The 22,956-nt window shown below is 35.9% G+C and overlaps 1 pseudogene; it reads left to right on the forward strand.

The window, feature by feature from the left end:
• The first annotated feature begins 18,386 nt into the window (after positions 1-18,386).
• On the forward strand, positions 18,387-18,953 carry LOC145681949 (protein GVQW3 pseudogene; annotated as a pseudogene).
• Positions 18,954-22,956: the final 4,003 nt, after the last annotated feature.

Raw genomic sequence — 22,956 nt, forward strand, 5'->3', positions numbered from 1 at the left:
GTATATAGAGAGAGTACCTCGGGAAACTCGCACAGCCAAAATTGTAGCTGCAGAGTCCAAGACGTTGGGACACTAGGGCCCGAGAAAGATCAAAAGTGGAACGTCAGTACATTAAGGACATGGTGAGAAAATGCACGTTTTTCTTTAAAACTAATCATTGTAGCGACACGAAATGAGCATACATGGATACGAGATGGTCGATATGATCTGTTAAAAGTTATAAAAAGAATATCCGCCATCTTGAAAGAGGCCATGTTGAAACTGGTGTGATTGGTGTAAATGAGAAGAGGGTCATCCGATGCATTAATTTGAACGTAAATAGCCACAAAAACCTGTTGGTGATGTCTGTTGTTGGATTACATTATTTCTGTGCTTCTGGTCTGTTGGTGAAGTCTTTTGTGGTATTACATTATTCCTGTGCATTAGGTACAAGATGAGCAAAGTGTATCTTATAACACTCAAGCAGATGCAGATTATGGAGCGCAATGAGTGGGATCAGTGCAAATAGAAAACCGAGCGAAATATAATTTTAGCACTACATCATTTGTATCACAGTCACCATGTAATTGGTGTGGATGTACTGATATGACGGGTTCAATCTTCATAATAATGTCATGGTTGATATTAACTAGTAACTTTTTATTAGACTTGACTTAATTCGAACAGAAATCAGAACGTCATATAAGTCCACCTATAGCGCTCCATACCCTGCTCGAGTGTCATGACATACACTTTGCTTATCTTGTACCTAAACCACTCTACCAGAAGCACAGGAATAATATAATCCCACAATAGACTTCACCAATAGGTTTTTGTGGCTATTTACGTTCAAATTAATGCATCGGACGACCCTCTTCTCATTTACACCAATCACACCAGTTTCAACATGGCCTCTTTCAAGATGGCGGATATTCTTTTTATAACTTTTAACAGATCATATCGACCATCTCGTATCCATGTATGCTCATTTCGTGTCGCTACAATGATTAGTTTTAAAGAAAAACGTGCATTTTCTCACCATGTCCTTAATGTACTGACGTTCCACTTTTGATCTTTCTCGGGCCCTAGTGCCCCAACGTCTTGGACTCTGCAGCTACAATTTTGGCTGTGCGAGTTTCCCGAGATACTCTCTCTATATACAAAGTTTCATGAAAATCGGGCTCTGATAGATACCTAGGGTTCCTTGTGAGACCTAATATGCTGTTACAACGGCACCGGAGAGTAGATTAGACTGGACAGTAGAGTAGACGGCACTAGCGCGGGGCCCGATTGGGAGCAATCGGTCCAATCGGCTTAAGGCCGGCCCTGGATACCAGTACCATCATTTTCATACCAATATTTGTAGACTGCATGCTGTTTTGTGTAGAAAGTAAAATGTATAAATACTGAAGTGAAAATATTGCACAGAAACGTTATGTTCGTATGTTGGACAAACTTTTTTGTATGCTGTGCAAAGTAACCCCACATATGGGGTTGCTTTGCACCAAAGTTTATATTTCAATAACTATGGTCATACTGAATGTTTACTAATGAACTTGCACTAATGTTTTCCTTATATATCTAGCTATTATATGTTTAAAATACAGTTTTCTAAATCATTACGTTTGTAAGTTACATGCGATTTTTTTAAAAATCTTGTGCAAACTAACCTCGTCTTACGGTATATTATGTTCATGCTCCATACTCTGTTGGAAACAAGGGGCCGCGGTGGCTCATTGGTAGAGCGTTCACCTCTGGTACATGGGGTCACGGGTTCATGGACCCTGCTCCCGCCAAGTGAACTTTGTGGTAGACAAACACCATGTGCGTGGGTTTCCGCGGGGTTCTCCCGTTTCCTTCTTCATTCTACCATTTCCTTCATTTCTCATCATTACCGTCTCCTTTAGCCTAGCCGGCATAACCGTGGGACATAAAACTCAAAAATTGCATTTCCTTTTCTCTATTGGAAACACCTTTTGGTATAAAATAAGCTTAAAAATTAAAATTCTTAGTCGTGACCAAAGCATATTTATTATTTTATTTTCTATATACGCTGCTGTATATTACAGATATACAGTGAAATAAAGCATATTGAATATTGTGTCATGTATGGAGTCGTTTAAATATTGCGTAAGCATTCGAGAAGGTACTTCAATTTTTTGTTTACTTTTTCATTTCATAGGTATTTTTAAATGGAGCATCTTACTTTTTCATGACACTTGAATGTCTTCTGTTAAAATAAGGTTTGCGGATTAAAAGGCCGGCATGTAAAGTACCGCCCAGGATAGCAAAACTACTAGCGCCTGCCCTGAATACTCCTCAACGTAACAACTTCGAAGTACGCATGAAATTTAGTCTTTGCGCTCACCACTTGCGTTTTTTTTTTTTTTATTATTATTATTTTGCAGTGGCGTTTCGTCACTAGGCTGCCTGAGGCAAAGCAACTGAAGGGTGAAAAACACATCTTTCTTTTGCTATATTTATCCGAGGACGAGCCGACAAACTTTACCATTTCGAAGGTCGGAGGTTTAAGTTTACTCCAGATAACACACCTGTAGAATAGTATCTGATTTCCCGGTAAGTATTCCTCATTGTTTAAAAACGCAGAATGCATCGTAATCCAGCACCAATGACACATTTCTTAGTGTGTAACAAGTTTTCATTAGAATGACACCTGTGTGACTTGAAAACGACTAATAACTAGAGAAAACGGGAACAACCGATTCAGAAAACGACATACTGTAGCTATATGCTACAGGGGCAGATCGACTCACATGGATAGCACAGCTACTGGGAACACATTCACTCCAGCGACATTTTTACTGAAGCCAAAAAATTCAAGTGAAAGATGTAATGATCTTTTCCCTTTCTCTTTACATTCTATAAAAACATTCAAGTAGTAACGGTATTTGTGCAAGAGTCTTGGTCTTGGTCTTGGTCTTGCAGATATGGTCTTGGTCTTGCACCCCTTGGTCTTGGTCTTGGTCTTACATCGGGATTCCTGGTCTTGGTCTTGGTCTTGCATGCAAGACTCTTGCACAAACTGCAAGACCAAGACTCTTGCGCTCATCATTACACTAATCAGCTTAGCGATCCTGAAAACTATGATTTTGACTTATTACTGGTCGTTTTCGATCATTTTTACATGATATCCCTTCTTACCTCCAAGGCTACTAATTGGGGTTGGATTTAGACTTAAACAACATCAGGAGTGCCACTCTTCATCTCCGAAAACTATGGGTTCGACACTAATATCGGTCATAGATTCATATTTGATTATTTTTACTTGCTGCTTCCTCTCCTTATCCTCCAGAGTTATGTACGAATCAGTAGCGTACGCAGGAATTTATTTCGGGGAGTCCAAACTCAATATGAGGGTATTAAAATTCCTAAAATTACCCCTAAAATTAGGCTAAATTTACACAAAGGTCGAAATTTCGGGGGGCCGGGACCCCAGGACCCACCCCCTGCGTACGTCCCTGGTTGGATCATATATACCTCAACCTATATACCCATATATATGACGCCACTGATCCACTACCTCAGTGAAATTAACTCTTTAGAGGCAGCTCGGCATTAAACACACAGCCGATCATGCCGTTGAGGAAAGGTGCAGTGTATAAAAACAATATCTGGACGGAGTGGATGGATACGGTTTGAAAGCCTCAATTGTGTTTAGTTTGCCAAATGATCCATTCAATACCCAGTCATAGGTTTGGGTGACGTTTTAGGTTTCCATATTTTTGAGTCTCTGAAGGAAGACACATAACCATCCCCAAAGTGTTAATAACCTTTACTACTACTATTATAATTATGATTATTATTATTTCTGCTTTATAATCAATAATTTGATTTAATAAACTAAATTTTATATTCCTCTTTCGAATATAACATTTTTTTTTTAAATGCATGATTGACGATAGTTCTGTAAACTTTGAAATGTGTGAACAACGAAAACGAGCACAGATTGGGTGTTATCAGGGCCGGGCATGGGCCGGGGGAAGTACTACTAATTTCCCCAGGTCATATATCCATTCATGCTTAACGTGGGTTACAAGTATTTTCGTAATACTGGTTTCACGATTCATTCCCGTTCTGCCTAATTTCCGTTCTGCCTAAAGGCCCTCCAGCACTTTGTAGAAAATGTTTTGAATGATCTTATCTTTAGGCAGAACGGTAATTCCTGTTCTGCCTACTTCCCGTTCTGCCTAATCTTTGGAGACAGGGAATTTTATGCGGGAGGGGTCTCTTAGGGAAATGCAGCACCAAAATCTTGACTCCTAGCTCTTTTTATACAGATTGGAACTCACGTATAACGAAGGCGGAGACAAAATCCAAGCGGTCAAAATCCAAGGAAAATTCCGACGAGATGGAAAAAAAAAATACAAGGAGCATAATTATAGGAGTATATATTGGATGTACCAGTGCACCCTCTGTATGATTATTTTTCCTTCAACTGTCATATATTCTAAAATGTTATCTGTAATTTTTCAATTTACTGAAATAACTTTTTTTTAAATAATGAAAACCCAATAAAACCAATATAATAAAAGGGGAGATTCGCTTTAATTACTTTCACACACAACCACATGAAAAGTTCTGGGTACTTCTACTTATTATATATATATTACATTTGAAATGCGTTCAACATATTACTGTACGACCAGTCATTTTCATTACGAAAAGTAACTGTGATGTTATTTGATTTTTTTGAAGACTTTCATCCTTACGCTAGGTAGCATATAGAGTTTTTTTTGAGTGTTGTATAAATATTTACTTATTTTAATTCTGAAATATTGATTAACATTTTTTTAGTAAAGATCAAAATGTGAAATATATAGGTACTTACTAAAACAGTGTTACGTGTTTTATTGGGTTTTCAGTATTTTAAAAAAAAATGTTATTTCACTAAAATGAAGAATTACACAACATTTTACATGCATGAAAGTTGCGGGAAAAAATCATCATCCTTTTATTAGGTTGCGTCTATGATTCTGCCCCTTGAATGTTGTCCGTTTTGTCCTCTTAGATGTTTTCCTGCGTACGTAATAATCTGTTCAGGAATTCTAACAGATTCTGTAAGAAGAATAGCTATATCTTCTAATTTCATCACAAATTTAGATATTATTCTACTTATTCTTATCGAAAAAATGACTAAGATACAATTCTGTTATTAGCAGTGTTATTTGCATCTACTTTACAAAAGATGAGTGTGATTTTTTAAATACCTGCAAGGAAATGGAAAATTGACTCTTTGCAAGAAAACGATTTGACCGTAACTGAAACGAACACAACAATAACTTACCTTGGTCTAATGTCAAGTCATTTCACACCAAAAACTTATTCGGATTTCCACTAACTTAATTCCAGCATGCTAAGGCTCGCAGTATTTAAAATATGCTACAGTTTATATGCTCAAGATATGTTTGGTCATATTTAAGTAAACAATGCAAGAGGATCCATAAGGCGGTCCTTAAGAAAGTCTTAGTCCCCTACATCACAACTCCTTTTTCGGCATCACCTTATCAGCTGATTTGTATTCTGTATATAGCAGCAATACAAAATATCAATATCACATATTGAAATACTTGTACGTTTTTGTAGACTTTCAATCAAATTAAAAGGTCAGATAATCGGGAAGGGAAAGGAATTAGTAAGATTTTGTTTCAGTTTGCAATTTTTGAAGGTGATTGCCTACTGGGTTCACCAGTAGCAAATCACCGTTCAGAACATGAAGTTTCTATGTTAATTTTGGAGTTAGGAAAGAAGTCGAAAGAACCGAAGCTTAAATACAGGCGAATTGAACAGAAAATCAAATCATCACGTGTAATAGGCTTGGTGGCTTACATAGATGTTTACTGTTTACATTTAGGACAGCGATGATGAGATCTTTATTTAAATTGAATTGGCTATATTAACGATATGTGGTATTTAGTATTGTTAGTATTTACATTGACAGTATAAATGAAATGAAATGAAATCTTTAAGTTTTAGTCCCACGATAATACCGGCTAGGCTAAAGGAGACAGTGATGATGAGAAATGAATGAAATAGTGGACAGTGGGAGAAAACGGTAGAACACCGAGAAAACCCACGCACATGGTGTTTGTCCACCACAAAGCTCACCTGGCTCGAGCTGGGATCGAACCATGGACCCCATGCACCAGAGGTGAATGCTCTACCGTTGAGCCCCATTTTTTTGACAATATAAGTACGACATATTGCGTGTAGTACAGAATCATGTATAGAGGACAAAGCACCTGATCATGTATAGAGGTGATGCCGGAAAAAGAGCTGAGATGTAGAAGACAAAGGCTCTTTTCAGAAAAAGAAAACAGACCGAATTATGCATCCTTTTGCATTGTTTGTTTAATATATGGTCAAACATATCTTCAGGGTGTAAACTATAGCACCTTTTACGTACTGCGAGCCTTAGGATGGTGGAGATGAACTATTGGAAAACTGAATAAAATTTTGTTGTGAAATGACTTGATATTAGATCTAAATAAGTTTATTTTATGTTCGTTCCAGTTACAATGTCAAACGACTTTCTTGTAACTGAGTCAATTAATTTTCCATTTCTCTGTAAGTACTAAAAAATCACATCTTTACTAAAGCAGACGTGAATAACGCTGCTAATAACAGAACTGTAACTAGTATTTTTTCCGAGAAGAACAAGTAGAATAACATCTAAAATATATGATGAAACTTGAAGAAATAGTTATTCTTCTTACAGAATCTATTAGAATTACTAAAGAAAAAATCCCTAGAAAAGATCCCTCACCGCACAGAATTCCCCGTCTCGATAGATTTCTAAAGGTAAAATCATTCAAAATATTTTCTACAAAGTGCTGGAGGGCCTTTAGGCAGAACGGGAATTAGGCAGAACGGACAACTAGTTTCAGCCTCTGTTTCTTTAACTTTCCCCTCCCCGGGATAAAGATTTTATAATCATCACTAGGTGTTATACTTCGGAGAATGAGTTTTACAGAGTTATCGTCAATCATACATTTAAAAACAAATTAGTTGTGCTTCAACAAGTCTTGATTTCAAAGAAGGAAAAGGAGTTGGATAAAAACAATAATTGTCTTTTCTGATTGGACAGTGAAGTGACCCATTTCGTATGAGAACCTTTAACGAGAATGTTTTATTGGTTTTAATTGGAATCAGAAAAGGAACAATCGTACATAATATATTTATTGAATTTATTAAGCATATGAGAGGAAAATGGAATAAAGAAGTGTTCCTACTTTATATGAGAATGGAGTGTAACTAAGTTTCATTGCATATGATGACTTCATTGGCTAAAAAATCTACCATAAGATGTGAAAACCACAAAATCGAAGACTGCTTCAAGAAAATGTTCTAAATAGTGAGCAGAATATTATATTACAGAACAATTAAGGAGTTGAAGATATCAAGAGATATAATTATTTAATGAAAAACTTATTGAGGAGACAGTGTAACATTAATAGAAAAAATATACGAATATTGGTATGGCGTTTATTGATCGAGAGAAGGTTCTTGATCGATTGTACTTGAAACTTTTGATGGAAATCTTTGGAATAAAGCAGATGAATCAGAGTTTCATGAGAAACTCATGTGAATCTACAAATCAAATATCGGAGTAAAAAGTCAGAAATTAAAATTGAAAGTGGAGCTCGACAACGAAATTGCCTTTCACCATATACGTATCTCTCTATTTATCTACTCAGTAGAAATCGTGAAGAAGGATCTACATAATGAAGATTAACAGAAGAAGATATAATTATTTATTAGGTATAAACAATTTGTAGATAATACGGCTTTTGTAATGGAATATGAGCAGAAAATTACGTGATATAGAGAAAATAGTCCAGAAGTAAGCAATGGTAACATTCGCTACAATATAACATGTATAAAGCTTTTTTCCTTTCTTTTTATTATGAAATAGAATGTCCTCTTCCAGGTTCCGAGTGTGTTAACTATACATCCTTTGTCAATTTTCAGTATAACGTTATGTATGACGTTACTGTTTCACCTGTATTAAAGGTCGATGGATAAATTAAAATCTTTATAACTCAGGAACTATACACAATAACTAACTAACTAACTCTATGGCCTATGGAACCCGGAGGTTCAGTGCCGCGTTCACAAAAGCTCTCCACTGACTTCTATCCTTAGCTAATTGGATCCAGTTTCTACTTTGTATTCCTATCTCTGCGAGATCCATCTTAATATTATCTTCCCATCTGCGCCTAGGTCTTCCTAATGGTCGTTTTCCTATGGGTCTACCAGTCAAGACTTTGAAAGCGTTTCTACCTTCTTCCATTCTAGCTACATGACCTGCCCACCTAAGCCTCCTAGACTTGACGACCCTAACAATGTTGGGTAAACCGTATAAACTATGTAGTTCCTCGTTATGAAGCTTCCCCCATTCTCGTTCCTCTTGGGTCCGAATATTCTTCTCAGGATCCTGTTCTCAAATACTTTCAGTCTATGTTCTTCCCTCAGAGTAAGCGACCATGTTTCGCAACCATACAGAACAACAGGCATAATTATCGTACTATACACAATAGGAAGATAATTTTTCTCAAGTTACATGTAATCGAGCCTTTCCAAAATTTGCAATAATTTGGTGGCCATTACTGGACTGGTGACGATTCAGTGACGTCACAATTTTGAAAATAAAAAATAAAATTCCCTTCAATAATTCGTTATGAACAAAATAATCAAATTGCACCAAACTGAAAGGCAAATACATAATAACGAGCCTTATGAAAACGAAAAAGCAGCGTTCCTGATTTAAGAGGCTGTTTCTTTGGACTTTCACCATAAGAACGATGGAAGGGAAAGGGATCCGAGGTGCTTTAAGTTTTCTAAGGAGCACGTCTCTGTATCATTTTTAAGTGCCCTTACTTTTTGTTCGATCAGTTTACTGAACTGGAAACGTTGTTTCTTCATTTAAAATTGATCGCATCTCACGCACCAGAGGTGAACGCTCTATCACTGAGCCACCGCGGCCCCTTACTTATAACGGAGTTCGCTTATGTTCCCAGATTATTGATCTACTTGGTATATATAATCGGATGTTCTAAGGATGGCTCCCACGAACAACAGAGCGCTATTCTTCAGGTCAAAATAGAGCGAAAATGCTATATAATGGTATATCCTCCCTCCGGAAACTCCTTCAGGCTTCAGCGGATATGGGGAATCAACAATTTCATTCTGTGACAATGTCGTAGATTAACTTGGAATCATTTGCAATGATCTATAAATCCATCAAGCAATTACATTGATTGTTAAGCTAATAAACAGTGCTAGTGTCAACGTCTACCAGCACCAGCACAGTCCGCCGCGACTTACACGACATGAACATACGGAGTCGAGTTTCACGGATGGAACCGCTGATCAGGGACGATTACGTTTTGTCATGATGCCAATGGTGCCGTGAAGATGACTGGAAACGTATGATATGGTCGGATAACTCATCGTTCACCTCATTTTAAACCACGTGAAGTGTTTGTTCTAAATAAATCAAAATTATGTAAATTTCAAATAAAAGAAAACGATTGGGTGAACATCCTAATAAGAATTTTATTCTTAAAAAATAAAAAAAATACAATTTAGAAGCCATTTTTAAAGCACTGTAGTAAACAACTCACGGTTTGGGGCTAGATGTCTCCAAATGAATAAGTTGGTGCTTATTAAGAGGGAAATGCATAGTGCGATGAAACCAAGAAACTACACACAATAACAGGAAAAATGTCCAAGAATGAATTTTGTGCTGAAAAAGTGGAGAGTCTTCATCCAGCGGTGAGTTGATAACGGTCTGTTATTTTGAGGGCTACGTATCCTGAAGATATGGCTTTTCAAATATTTCAACTGAAATTTAGTGTTAGATATTATTATTCGAACGCACTGTACATGTGAATCACACTTGGTATAAATAATTTTGTTGGGGGTATATTGACTCAGTGCTAGAACGTCACCTTTGATGTAAGAGGTTCTTGGTTCGATCCCAGCAGTGCCGTGCCATGGGAGAGGTGATCGGGACGACGGCCCCGGGCGCTGAAGTAAGGGGGCACAAAATTCGGAAAGAAAAAGAAAAGAAAAGAAGGGAAGAAAAAAGAGCGAGGAAAAATTACTTGGAATATTTTAGATCAGCAGCAGTATTTTTCAATCTAATATTTTTGCATGTGCACATATATAAAATGGAAAAGTGATAAAAAGTGCTCAAAGTCAGAGAAAAGCAGGATTTATTTTTGAATTTCCTTACGCTTCGCGCCAACCATGGTGGCGCTTCGTGGCTGGTCTGTCGACCTCACTTGGGGGCGCCGTTGTATACTCTCGCCCCTGGCGCTGATTTTCCACTGCACGGCACTAGACCCCAGGTCATGCGAGTTTGTGATGGACTACATAGTGTCCATGAGTTTTCCCGAGGATTCTCCAGTTTCCTCCCACATTACCAATCTACCAATTATTTTATAAACATTAACTTTCATTATTCATCAATCTCCTTTAGCCTAAAGGGCGTAACTATTGAACGTAAACTAGAAACTTCTTTTCTTTTTCAGAGTTTAGAAATTTATCTCTAGTTCTCGTCAGCAATTTTCAGTACGCCAATTATCATTCTGTCAATTCAATTATCGTGCTTTTCTCCAGTACAGCTCACAAATGACGAGAAGAACCCTAGCAGAAGTAGTGTGACGTAGGTATGGGCTCGCCCTCTTTTCGCACGGGGGTTTCAAATGATACCAAGGAATAGCACACATATAACTTTACCTGGAGTAGCAGACGACATCTAAGTATAGACCACACCTCAAAAATCGAAAATGGACTTGACCGTGTCGTTGACCTTTCCCCGCTTACCCTCTTTTAGGGTTCTTCTCGTCATCTGCAAGCTGTACCTTCGATTATAAAGCCGGAATTATGGTATTATTAATACAATGGAAATCTTCAGTTCATTTCTGCCTAAATGTTGTCTTGCCTTTGGGATGAGAGTACATGCAGTTCAGCCCCATCTCAACTTATAATTCCATACTTAAAATTCATTTAAAATAAAAGTTACGGGCCACCATACTAATCTTTCTCGCTTCAATTTCTTAAACTAATTCAGGTTATGCTGCAGGTATTACTGAAACATTTATTTTCTCAAATACGAATAAAATTATGAAGCATTTTCGGAAAATTTCGTCCGAAGAAAACACTGAAAAGTGTACTATCCTTTGTGGATTCATCTCAGGACAATTGAATTATGCTGTATTGTCAGATTACTAATGAAATAATTATTTGTGACATACCAAGAGTAAACTAACTCTTATAGATTTTTTAGGGTTATCAGGTAACTAACCAAACATTTATTTATGAAATATGAACAAATCGCCTTAGTCGTTTTTGAGAAAATCATCCAAAAATACCCACCCCAAGAATAAACTATCTCTTGTGAATCTTTTCAGGACAAATAAGTTATGCTGTAGGTTGTTAATAAAACATTGATTTACGAAATACGTTGTATAAACCAAACCGCCTGAATCATTCTGAAGAAAATCGTGCAAAAATATCTTACCTCCAATAGTTAACTACCCCTTGTATGTTTTTTTTCTTTATTCAGGTGAAAGGAGTTATGCAATATTGTCAGGTTATTAATGGAAATATATTTATGAAGTTTTAACAAAATTGCCTGAGTCATTTTTGAGGAAATCGTCCGAAAAAAAATCACCAACAAAGTACATTACACCTTCTGGATTTTCCCTTGGAAAATGACCTACACCGTACTACATCATCATCATCATCATCATGGGTATTCTGCCACTATTGGCAGGCCATTTCCCGCAACTGAGAAGTTGCCATGCTCCACGGTCTTCCGCTAACCTCTTTGTCTTCACGTAAGATCTTTCTGTTTTTATATCGTCCATTAATTGTAACCTCCTTCGCCCTCTCCCTCTCTTTCCTGCCACCATAGCCTCTATCATGTCCCTCATGATACAATCTCTTCTCAGGCAATGCCCCAACCAGTTTCTCTTCTTCTTCTCAATAATACCTAAAAGTGTTCTTTTCTCACCCACGATTTCTAACACCCTCTCATTCGTCTTCCGCTCGACCCAACTAACTCTTTCCATTCTTCTCCACACTCACATTTTGAAGGCTTCCAGTCGTTTTTCATCACTTTTACGTGACGTAATCTCATTGTTTCCGCCCCATACAATAAAACACTCCACACGAAGCATTTTATGTCTTTTTCTCAACTCTTTATTTAAGGTCCCACAGAACAAACTTTTCTTTCTCCTAAAGGCTTCTTTCGCCATTCTTATTCTTGCTTTTATTTCACTTTCGCACTTCATATCTTTACTAAGAATACTACCCAGGTATCGAAAGCTATTAACTTGTCCTATTTTCTCCCCTCCCACTTCTATATTTGACACATACCGCTTCGTTCCAATCATCATGGCTTTTGTCTTTCTCACATTTATTTTCATCCCATATTTTCAAAGGTACTTCCTCAAGTTTTCTAACACCCTATTGATTTCCTTTTCAGATTCTGCAACAAGCGCCATGTCGTCTGCAAATCTTATACAGCTTATTAATAAAACATTGCTCTATGGAATATGAACAAAATCAATAGAGCAGTTTTCGAGAAAATATTTTTGATTTTGATTCTTCAGTAAACTGCACTTATTTTTGAGGGCAGGAAGAAAATTCGCAACACTCCTTTAAGAAATCGTATAAAAACTTTAAGTTTAACATTTGATTTTAATACAGCTACAATATAGCCACCAGGTGAGTGAACATATTATATCAGGACGAACGGTGGGACAAACAAACGGACATAAATCCAAAAATCCGTTTTTCGGCATATAGGGAGCCATGAAACGTGTAAATACATTGAAATCTCGAATCCGATTTTTTCACGATCACTATACTTTATTCTCTTGTATCGTCGCTTGAAGTTTTAAAGAATAATAATAGTAAAACAATACACCTTTGTTATGTAAACATCATTTAGTAGTTACGAATAAGGGACTGAAAATATTTGTAGCGCACAAATAATTCGACAAAACGCAATACTGCGATACTTTAAACCAGCGTTTCCCAACCTTTTTCATGTTGCGGCACACTACAGGTGTAACTTGAATTCTCGCGGCACACCCATATATATATATATATATATATATATATATATATATATATATATATATATACTATTATTATTTGTAAATATAAAATACTGTGGTATTTTTATGCGATTACTGATCTTCTTCTTACAGAGAAAAAAGCTGGTACACTGATTTTCCCCCGTGGTAAATCATTATGCTTATTTTTCATTCTAATTTTAAAATAGAAAACAATTGGAATGAAATATAGGACTCCCGTTTTTAAAAATCCACTTTCTCTTTCGAAAACTGTATCTAACCTTTCACTAAAAGGGAAGATCACTAAATAACAAACAAATATACAAATCTCCTGTACTTTTAAAACACAATTGTAGGTAATTTGTATGCATGTTTGCTTTGTTGAATTTATTGAAGGATATGTTAAAATTTCAAGTTACGAAATAGTCTGCAACAATAAAGAAGCAATAGTGGTCATGACAATGATAAACACGTTTTTCAACATTAAAAATGTACAGAAAAGTAACACAGTATGAAACTTAAAATTGTAGATTTATAGTAGAGTAGAAGTTCGTAGTAATGTGAAATACAAATATACATTTTCCCCTATGTCTTACAATTTGGTTCTTATAGAATTAATAATTTGTTTCGATTTCCTTGCGGCACACCAGTGTGCCGCGGCACACCGGTTGGGAAACTCTGCTTTAAACATTGCACACACCTGACGTAATTCCACAAGTGTACAAAGCTAGGAGAAAGCATTCTATTGTACTGTTTGTTCTCTCCCACCTACTCTAAAGTCACCTCTTTGCAGGTAATAGTGTATCTTATGCACTAGTATTGAAATATTTATCAACTTACCTTCCATAACCTCATTGTTAGATCTCCGCTAATAATGGAATAAGAAAGATAACCTTCAAGTTTATCGTACTTCCAAAGCTTCGACAAACGTTCTTGTCAAGAAAGAAAGAAAGAAAAAAACTCACGTAGTCTATAGTAGAACTTAAAATATGCTGACAATTTGCTTCTGATGATTCGTTTTTCTCCACCATTAATTCTTGAACATTCAACCGCTTATCACACGAATCCTTTCTTCTTTTCATTTCATAAAAACCTATACAAGCTTTTGTTTTTGTTCAGCTTAGATTCCGTCATATCCGTTACACCTTTAGCTACAAGTCTGAGAAAGCATTTGATACACATATTCATAATGAATTCCTCTCTACGATTATCGACTCTCGACAGCTTCAGAGGAGTATTACAATTGTATTTTCTGGATGAATTGCACTACTATGGATTTTACAGGTAGTTCCGCGAGTTGTGAAATATTCCCTTTGACTTTAATGTATTAACGAAGTCACGTCAAACATTTTCTTACTTCGTAAGGTTAACGTTATGTAAAGTATTCAAATGGAATGCCTACTAATATATAAATTTTAAAATATTATCGTTTATAATATAGATTGATTTAGAATTAATATCTTGATTCGTTATCTTAATACCATATTTAATTATTTAAAAATCAATAATAATAAATTTTACTATAAAAATTCAGGAGTCGTAAACTAATTTGGATGACATTTGTAATCTTTAACTGTTGTGACATTTGGTTTAAGATTTTGAAACAAATAAAAGGTATGGTCCGCACAACTAAACTTTCTCGTTCCTATTTCTTAATTACTAAATCATGTTATACAGCAGTAATTACGAAAACATTTATCAATACAATGTGAACAAATTATAGCAGGCGTTTTCAGAAAACTGTTCAAAGAAAACTCGCCCCCAAGAGCAAACTACCTCTTGTGGATTTTCTCATGATAAATAACTCGTGCCAGATTGTAGATTGTTAGAGGAAATATGAACAAAGTCAACTGAATAGTCAACTCGTATAATAATAATAATAATAATAATAATAATAATAATAATAATAATAATAATAATAATAATAATAATAATAATAATAATAATAATAATAACCTCATTCTCCAGAATAAACTATTTCTTGTCAATTTTAAAATAAGAAATGACCTACGCCACGTTGTAGAGTTATTAATGTACGATTTATGAAATACAGGTATGTTCAAAAATCACTTGCATCATATTTTTACCACCGAGAATAAACCACTCCTTCTTGATTTTTTCATAATTTATTTACGCCATATTATTGGCCTTGTCGTAAGGTATATATTTAAGAAATATGAACAAAATCACCTCAGTCGTTTTTAGAGAAAATCGACCGACGGAAATTCATCTCGAAAAGCAAACTCCCTTTGTGAATTCTTTCAGAAGAAGTGATTATACTACATATTATGTGATTCTGTATTGATGAAATATTTATTTATGAATTATTAACAAAATCCTCTCTGTTGTTTCTGACAAACTCTCCCAGAGAAACTAAAATTCCAAGAGTAAACTATCGCTTCTGTTTTTTTTTTTTTTTCGTAGCAAAACGATTTATACCATTTTATAAGGTTGTTAATTGGATGTTGATTTATGAGATGTAAACAAAATCGTTTTCGAGAAAATAAAAAAAAAAAATGATTTTCACCCTTCAATAAACAATCCTTATTTTGGGGGATAGGAGGATTTTTTTTTTAAATAAAGAATCTTAAATGAATGTTAGTTCAGTCTTAATATGTTGAACAGTGTGGCCTCTTAGAGAAGTGTACATATTTACATCGAAACAAACGGACGAAGAAATGAACAGATATCCAAATATCATTTTTTTGTTATGTAGGGTTCATGAAGCATGTAAATCAGTGGAAACCTAGAATTCGATATTTCTTGTGATCTCTATACTTTCTTTACTCCTATCATTCTTGAAAGTTAATATATATATATATATATATATATATATATATATATATATATATATATATATATATATATATATATATATATATATATATATATATATAATGTGTTACAACTAGCATATAAATGTATGTATCTGAATTTCTAGTACTATTATTCATTGATTATATAAAATGCAATTAATAATTTAACATACAAACTGAAAAGAAAATATTCGTTTAACCTAAACTGCCGATAGTCCAAAGCCCTGCACAAAATGAGTGCTTACTACGCGGAATTCAAACCTCTATGGCCAATGCGTCACTACTTGGCTATCCAGCCAAGTCTTTATGAATAAAGAGTTGAATACTGTAGAGTCTGACCGCTAAAATCGGACAACAAGTATAAGAAAGTCTATGCAATAATTTGTTTACTCCGTGAAGCTCATTAACAGTGTGAATATCAGAATTATCTTTATTTTTAGCCCATTCATTTACAAGAAAAATTATTCTGCTGTTTTCTGTGAAATCAGTAGCATCTTTTCAGGTTTTTCTTTGAAAGAAAGGCAAGATTCTCCGATATAAATAATAAATATTATTATCTTATCATGCATACATATATGAAACTCGAGGGAGCAAATAACGCCACTTGGAGTGAACTGGAATTTTAGTAGTTTTGATTTTGCAGTTTTATTCTTGAAATCTCTCTCTCTCTCTGTATATATATATATATATATATATATATATATATATATATATATATATATATATATATATATATATATATATATATATATATATATATATATATACTACCTAATTTTATTGTTTTGTTATTATAAATTGTGAAATTTAAATTTTGTTATTAAATATTCAATTAAATGAATATTTTAGTTTTATCTATACATATCTATATGTCCTACGGTTATACCGTTTAGGCTAAGAGAGATGGATATTTAATGAGAATGAATGATTCTGAAATTAATTTTTTAATTTTTCAGGACAGCATGCACGAAAAATGCACGCGCTAGCCACTGGACAAGCGAGAAGACTTGTAATATTATTAATGGTCAAATTTAATTTAATAATTATTGAATTTCTATTATAGTGGAAATTCATTTTTGAGATTCAGTGGTAGAGCGCTCGACTCCGCTAAGTGAGATCCTTGGTTCGATCCTAGGATACACATCAAGTAAACTTTGTGGTGGACAAACACCGTTCTATCCAGGTTCTCCAGCTTCACCTATTGTCTTCATTTCACCATTATCATACATCTTACCATCGTCTCTTTTAGCCTCTGTGAATAATTGTGGGACGTTAAAGAAAAGAAAAAAAAATGAAATGAAATCTTTGAGTTTTACGTCCCACGGTTATGCCGGTTAGGCTAAAGGAGACGGAAGAAAAGAAAACAAAACAAAAAAAAAAATGCAAATTCATTTTGAGAAAGCAAAGGGGTATCTAACTAGACGTGAATCAGAAATCAGTAATTCCACATCCATTAAGATTCTAGTTCATTTCAAAGAAAACGGAGAAAGGAATTTCCCATGGAAATCAATGGACTAAAAAATAGTTAAGGGTGGCGCATGTACTTAATATAGTTAATGGGTTGATTAATTTTTAAATACGTAACATCCATTAAAATGGAACAATTAAAGCTTATAATTATCACTCCAGCAATAACGAAGTTTCTTTCTCCATAGTATCTCAATTAGTGTTTTGTTTCTTTTACACTGAGAAAAATTCGTTTTCCGGATAGCAGTATATTGTATATACAAATATACGGAATCCTCTTGCTTACTACAGAAATCAGTACGAAGCACACGTTATCTGTATGCTATATAGGCACTGCTTTTGGATGTTTCGAGTACATCATGCCGTTGCACAATGTTTGATCTCTTTAACAGTTTTCCTTATATTGCATACATATATGTATGTTACCTTCGTCAGCTGTATCTGTATGTGAGATCCTGACCACCTATATTGTTTCATACGGAAAGTACGTACAGATGGAACACACAAATGTAACATATGATTTTAAGTACGCCACATACATTTTTTTCTCAGTGTACATCATTCTCAATGGGGATATCCTACCCGACTATCTTTCAAGTAAAATTCTTAAAGTGAACTTGGAAATTTGTTCGCTTTACATTTCTATGATGGGGATTCGAACAGATCTGTTTTGACGAATGAATATTTGTCAGGTAAGTCTTGTTCAATTAGTGATTATGTAGCTATAAAAGACTACACGCTATGGAAAGCAACGTTTCCAACATAATGATTTATTTGTAGATTTTCCAAGGATTTTGGAATTGGGGCGCACAAAGATACAGGGTCAGTCCTTAAAGTAGTAGGACTGATTTTTTCTTTTCTTTTTACAGACTGACGGTGGTTACTCCACCTGTTGTTGGTTGAGATGGGTCTAAGGAAAGACAGGAAGCAGCGCCAGTCGGCTGCCATCCATAGCAGGGTAAAGATCGCTCGTCATCGTAACCTCTGCGAGTGACCCTCGTCACGTTGCGTCATGGCCAATCTTTTGGAACAGCGTTACGCAATCAAATTTTGCGTGAAGCTCGGTAAAACTGGGAAAGAGACTCATGAAATGATCAAGACGGCGTACGGTGATAACGCCATTGGAAGATCGAGTGTGTTTGAGTGGCACAAGCTGTTTAGGGAGGGGAGAGAAGAAGTTGAAGACGCTGCACGGTCAGGACGACCTTCGAGCTGCAAAACGGTGGAAAATGTTCCAAGAGTGAAGAATTTGCAGGACAGTGACCGAAGATTAACTGTTCGCATGATTGCCGATGAACTTGGCATTGCTAAAACCCAAGTTCACGAAATTGTACACGAACAATTGCAAATGAGGAAAATTTGTGCAAAGTTGGTGCCGCGAGTGCTGACAGGCGAGCAAAAGGACGTTCGCAAAGGGATCTGCCAGGACCTTCTCGAAGAAGTGAGTGAATATCCAAACTTGTTAGACAATGTGGTGACTGGCGAGAGACGTGGACGTTTAAGTATCACCCTGCGACCAAACGTCAAAGCGTGGAATGGCACACCCGAAATTCCCCACGCCCCAAAAAGGCGCGCATGACGAAATCAAAAGTGAAAAGCATGTTCATTTGCTTTATCGATTTACAAGGAGTGATCCACAGGAAATTTGTTCCACACGGACAGACTGTCAATGCAGTTATTTGTCTCCAGGTGCTGGAACGGCTGAGGAAACGCATCGTCCGCGTCCGCCCAGCCATCGCCAACTCCTGGCGGCTGCATCATGACAATGCACCGAGCCACACATCCTTCCCAGTGGTGGCGTATCTGGCCCAACATAACATTGCAACCTTGCCTCAGCCACCCTACAGTCCCGACCTTGCCCCACCAGACATTTTCCTCTTCCCCCGACTCAAAACCACCCTGAAAGGGCATCATCACGGCTCGGTGGAAGCATTACAACAGGCCGTGACGAGGCAGCTGAACAGCATTCCAGTCTCCGCCTTCCAATGAAAACTGGAAATCCCGCTGGCAGCGGTGTGTGGATGTAGGAGGATCATATTTCGAAGAATATTAAGCGTAAGTGTTATTTCTATCAGTATCTTATTTTTAATTGACTCAGTCCTACTACTTTAAAGACTGACCCTGTACTTGTCATTGAAACGGATAGAAATATTGAAATAAAAGCAAGTAGTAGCAGTGTCTCGTATACACTACATGAAAGAGTTTGGTTTGTATGGCGCGATATTTCTCAATTAATATTGCAACCGGTAGTGGTAATAAATTTCTATCACTTCTAGTTTTAGTAAGAGGTTAGAGTGGAGATGGAATATTCTTGGACACTTAACTGATTTCAGAAAGCAGCTTCCCGTTGTCTATTATCATTATTGCTTTACATGATCAACGTTAAAACCAGAAGTGGTTTAATTTTTTCATCTTCTGATTTCAATGGAAGGTTAAGAGGGAACATGGTACCTATTCTCAGAACACTAAATCGATCCCCCCGAAAAATCTACTCATGCTATCTTTCATCATTTTTGCTCTATTTTAATCAACATTAACACTGGAAGTTGCACTGAATTTGTATCACTTCTGGTCTCAGGAGACAGTTAAAGATGGAAATTAAAATGAATTCCTGGGACGATAAATCGATAGCAGAAATCACTTCTCGCTATCTATTACCGTTTTGGATCTGTAGTGAAAACCGGAAGTGATTGATTTCTACTACTTCCGGAGATGGATCACCTCTATCAACGAACTTGATTCATAACTTTTGATCCTCTGTATCAGTGGCTTCGAACTTTGTTTACTTGGCGCTGGTACCTTCTTCGTAAGCTCTGTATATTTTTCGCTCTCTTTGGTAAACTCTCTATATTTCACGCTCCCCTTCATAAACCCTGGATATTTCACGATCCCTCTTTACCGCTGATCAGTGTTGCTTACGGGACGAGAAGTTCATTTTCAAATGTAAGACGAGACGAGAAACATGACAATTCTCATTTAGATTCTAGAATTTATTTTGGGGAGTCCAAAGCTTCACGGGGGGTACAAATTCTCTATAAGGATAAACTATAATAACATTTGTAAAATTTCCCCTAAAATTATACTATTTCTGTCATTTGATTGGCAAACTTATTGTTGTCCATTGAATTATTCACAGGAAATTGATGAGCGTAGGTAGTGGTGGGAGGAGATTGTGACCACTACACATGTTGGACGGCAGGTTGATAACTGTTTTTGTGGAACGCGCTGTGATGGTGTTGCGGAAGATAGATTTTGCGTATGCAGAGAATATTAGTAATTTGGTAGGTTTTAGGAATTTTGCCAATTTTGAGGGTTATGACCTTATGATAGACAGGGTTTGCTTGCTGATCGTTCATTGGTAAAGAGAAGTTAGCAACAGCAAGATGATATCATTAATTTATAATTAGATGTATAGGTAGCTCAGGACTGACCGTAAAAGATATAAATCACTTGCGATAATTCAACACAGTCGTTTATTTCATGAGATCGTGGGCGGCTTCCAATGAGTGGAGGTGATCACGGACTGGAAAGTTTCTAATACGATCTTCTGTAAAATGTTTTTTTTTTTTTTTTAAGACCTAAAGATAGATAATGGATTTTTCGTTCATCCGTCACTTGTGACATTACCTGTCTAATTGTCCTTAATTTCCGTAAAAAGTAAGCGTGGTCAACTTGGGATGACTTAGTGTTATTAATTGGCTCTTTAACCGCTCATAAGTAAGACTGCCAAATTGAGTTTGATTTTTAATTGAAGAATTAAGTCCAATGCAACGTTCTGTAAGTACATAGGGAGTAATGCCTTTTTTATGCGGTTCACTACTGAAGTAGTGCCAAATGATCGAACAACATAAGAAACGATCGGAATTTTCGGTTATTCGTCTGGAGTATTTCGTTAAATGTGGGAGTAGTTGTGGACCCTGTTCAGCCATATTTTCTGTGTTAGTTTTATCTTCTTGCCGGATCAGTTTGCGGCACAAAGTCCTGCTAGACAATTTAATTTATACTCTTAAGAGGAAAAAGAAACATAGTCTATAGCACGTACGTGACAAGTCTTAAATTCACTTTTGTTCAATTAAAAAAGAATCCGGTAGGGGAGTGTTTAATTCAATCGGTACGGATTGATTCGAATGCTACTACTGAATTAACTACTCTGCTAAGGCAGGAAATTGAGCAAATACCGGCAGTACGAGATATTAGACTTTTTTCTACAATCTTTTTTATTATCGAAATTCTGTTATATACAAATATGATACAAATCTACATTGCAATATAACTGCCCTCCGGAGACCAAAATAATGTTCCCTATGGGTTTTGCTGGTAAATATAGTGTCCCCAGGCCCAGACAAGCCAAGGGAAAATTAAACTTCAGAGCTACTGACAAGATAAGGAGTTGCGGTTAAGAGCTCCCAGTACTCCAACCAAGCAGACAGAGTGTGGTTGAGAACCTAAAGAGCTCCAGTCAAGCTACGTGATCGAGTAACCTCAGAGCTACAGGCAAGCTAATACGTTTGGACAAGTTAAGTCCTTCACAGCTCCAGTCAAGCTAAGAGAGAAGTACAGGTAGGACCAGTTAAAACGGATAACTTCTGCAATGAAAAATCGCTTAGAAGTACCTATTCGTGTCCTATGTAGTGATGATGATATCCGTTGTCTGCTTCTTTGTAGTGTTGAAGAAGCACGTTGACAAATATGAGGCGCATGTAGGATATAACAGTAATTATATATTAAAACACAACTTCAGTAGTGAATTAAATAAATGCCAGATGCAAATATCTCATTTTAACGATTATAATGTTATCTTTAAGAACGTAAATCTGATGCTGTAATGAAAATATTGATAAGTAACTTTCGTGTGACAAATAGTTGCACACTAATACACAACACACACTTATGTATTGCAATTACAAGTTTTACTTAATTTTATTTAACATTCACATATACCTACTTTCTGTTAATACTTCTCATATCTCGGATGCTATGTTTTAAACCTAATAATTACTCATGTCTTGAAATGACTGCATGAATATATGTAAGAGATTTATTTTAATGTAATCATTTTATTTAATTATTCATGCATTGAAAAATACGTCGTCACGTACTAGTTTGTCCCAAACGAGAATCGAACTTACGACCTTACAATTGGCAGTTCCACGCTGTACAATTGTCTTAACATGAACAAACCTACTGAGCTTCTTAATAAATATAACCGAATTTCCAAGACAATGACATTTATATCCATTGCAAATGCTGTTGTTTTTGTCCTTTGTCTTCTACTATGGATGCGAGAAATGTGTTCGCTATTTTTCTTTTCATTGAAAATGTTCTTTTACGTATGGCAACGTAGGTAACTAAAGCCTGATGTGCTCACATATATAAATAGTTTCGAAATACTGAGTATTTTGTACTCGTTGTACTATGATGTTTGTTTGTTGAAATATTGTTTGATTGTTGTTTATTTTCGTCACTCAACTTTTTATTTAAAAAATACTTCAGAAATTCTCCAAAATCTTCGTTTTACGTCCCACGATTATGCCGGTGAGGCTAAAGGAGATGGTGGGGATGAGAAGTGAATAAACTGGTGC

The sequence above is a fragment of the Thermobia domestica genome, chromosome 3 (assembly GCF_964235325.1).
Source record: "Thermobia domestica chromosome 3, izTheDome1.hap1.1, whole genome shotgun sequence".
Classification (NCBI taxonomy): Eukaryota; Metazoa; Arthropoda; class Insecta; order Zygentoma; family Lepismatidae; genus Thermobia; species Thermobia domestica.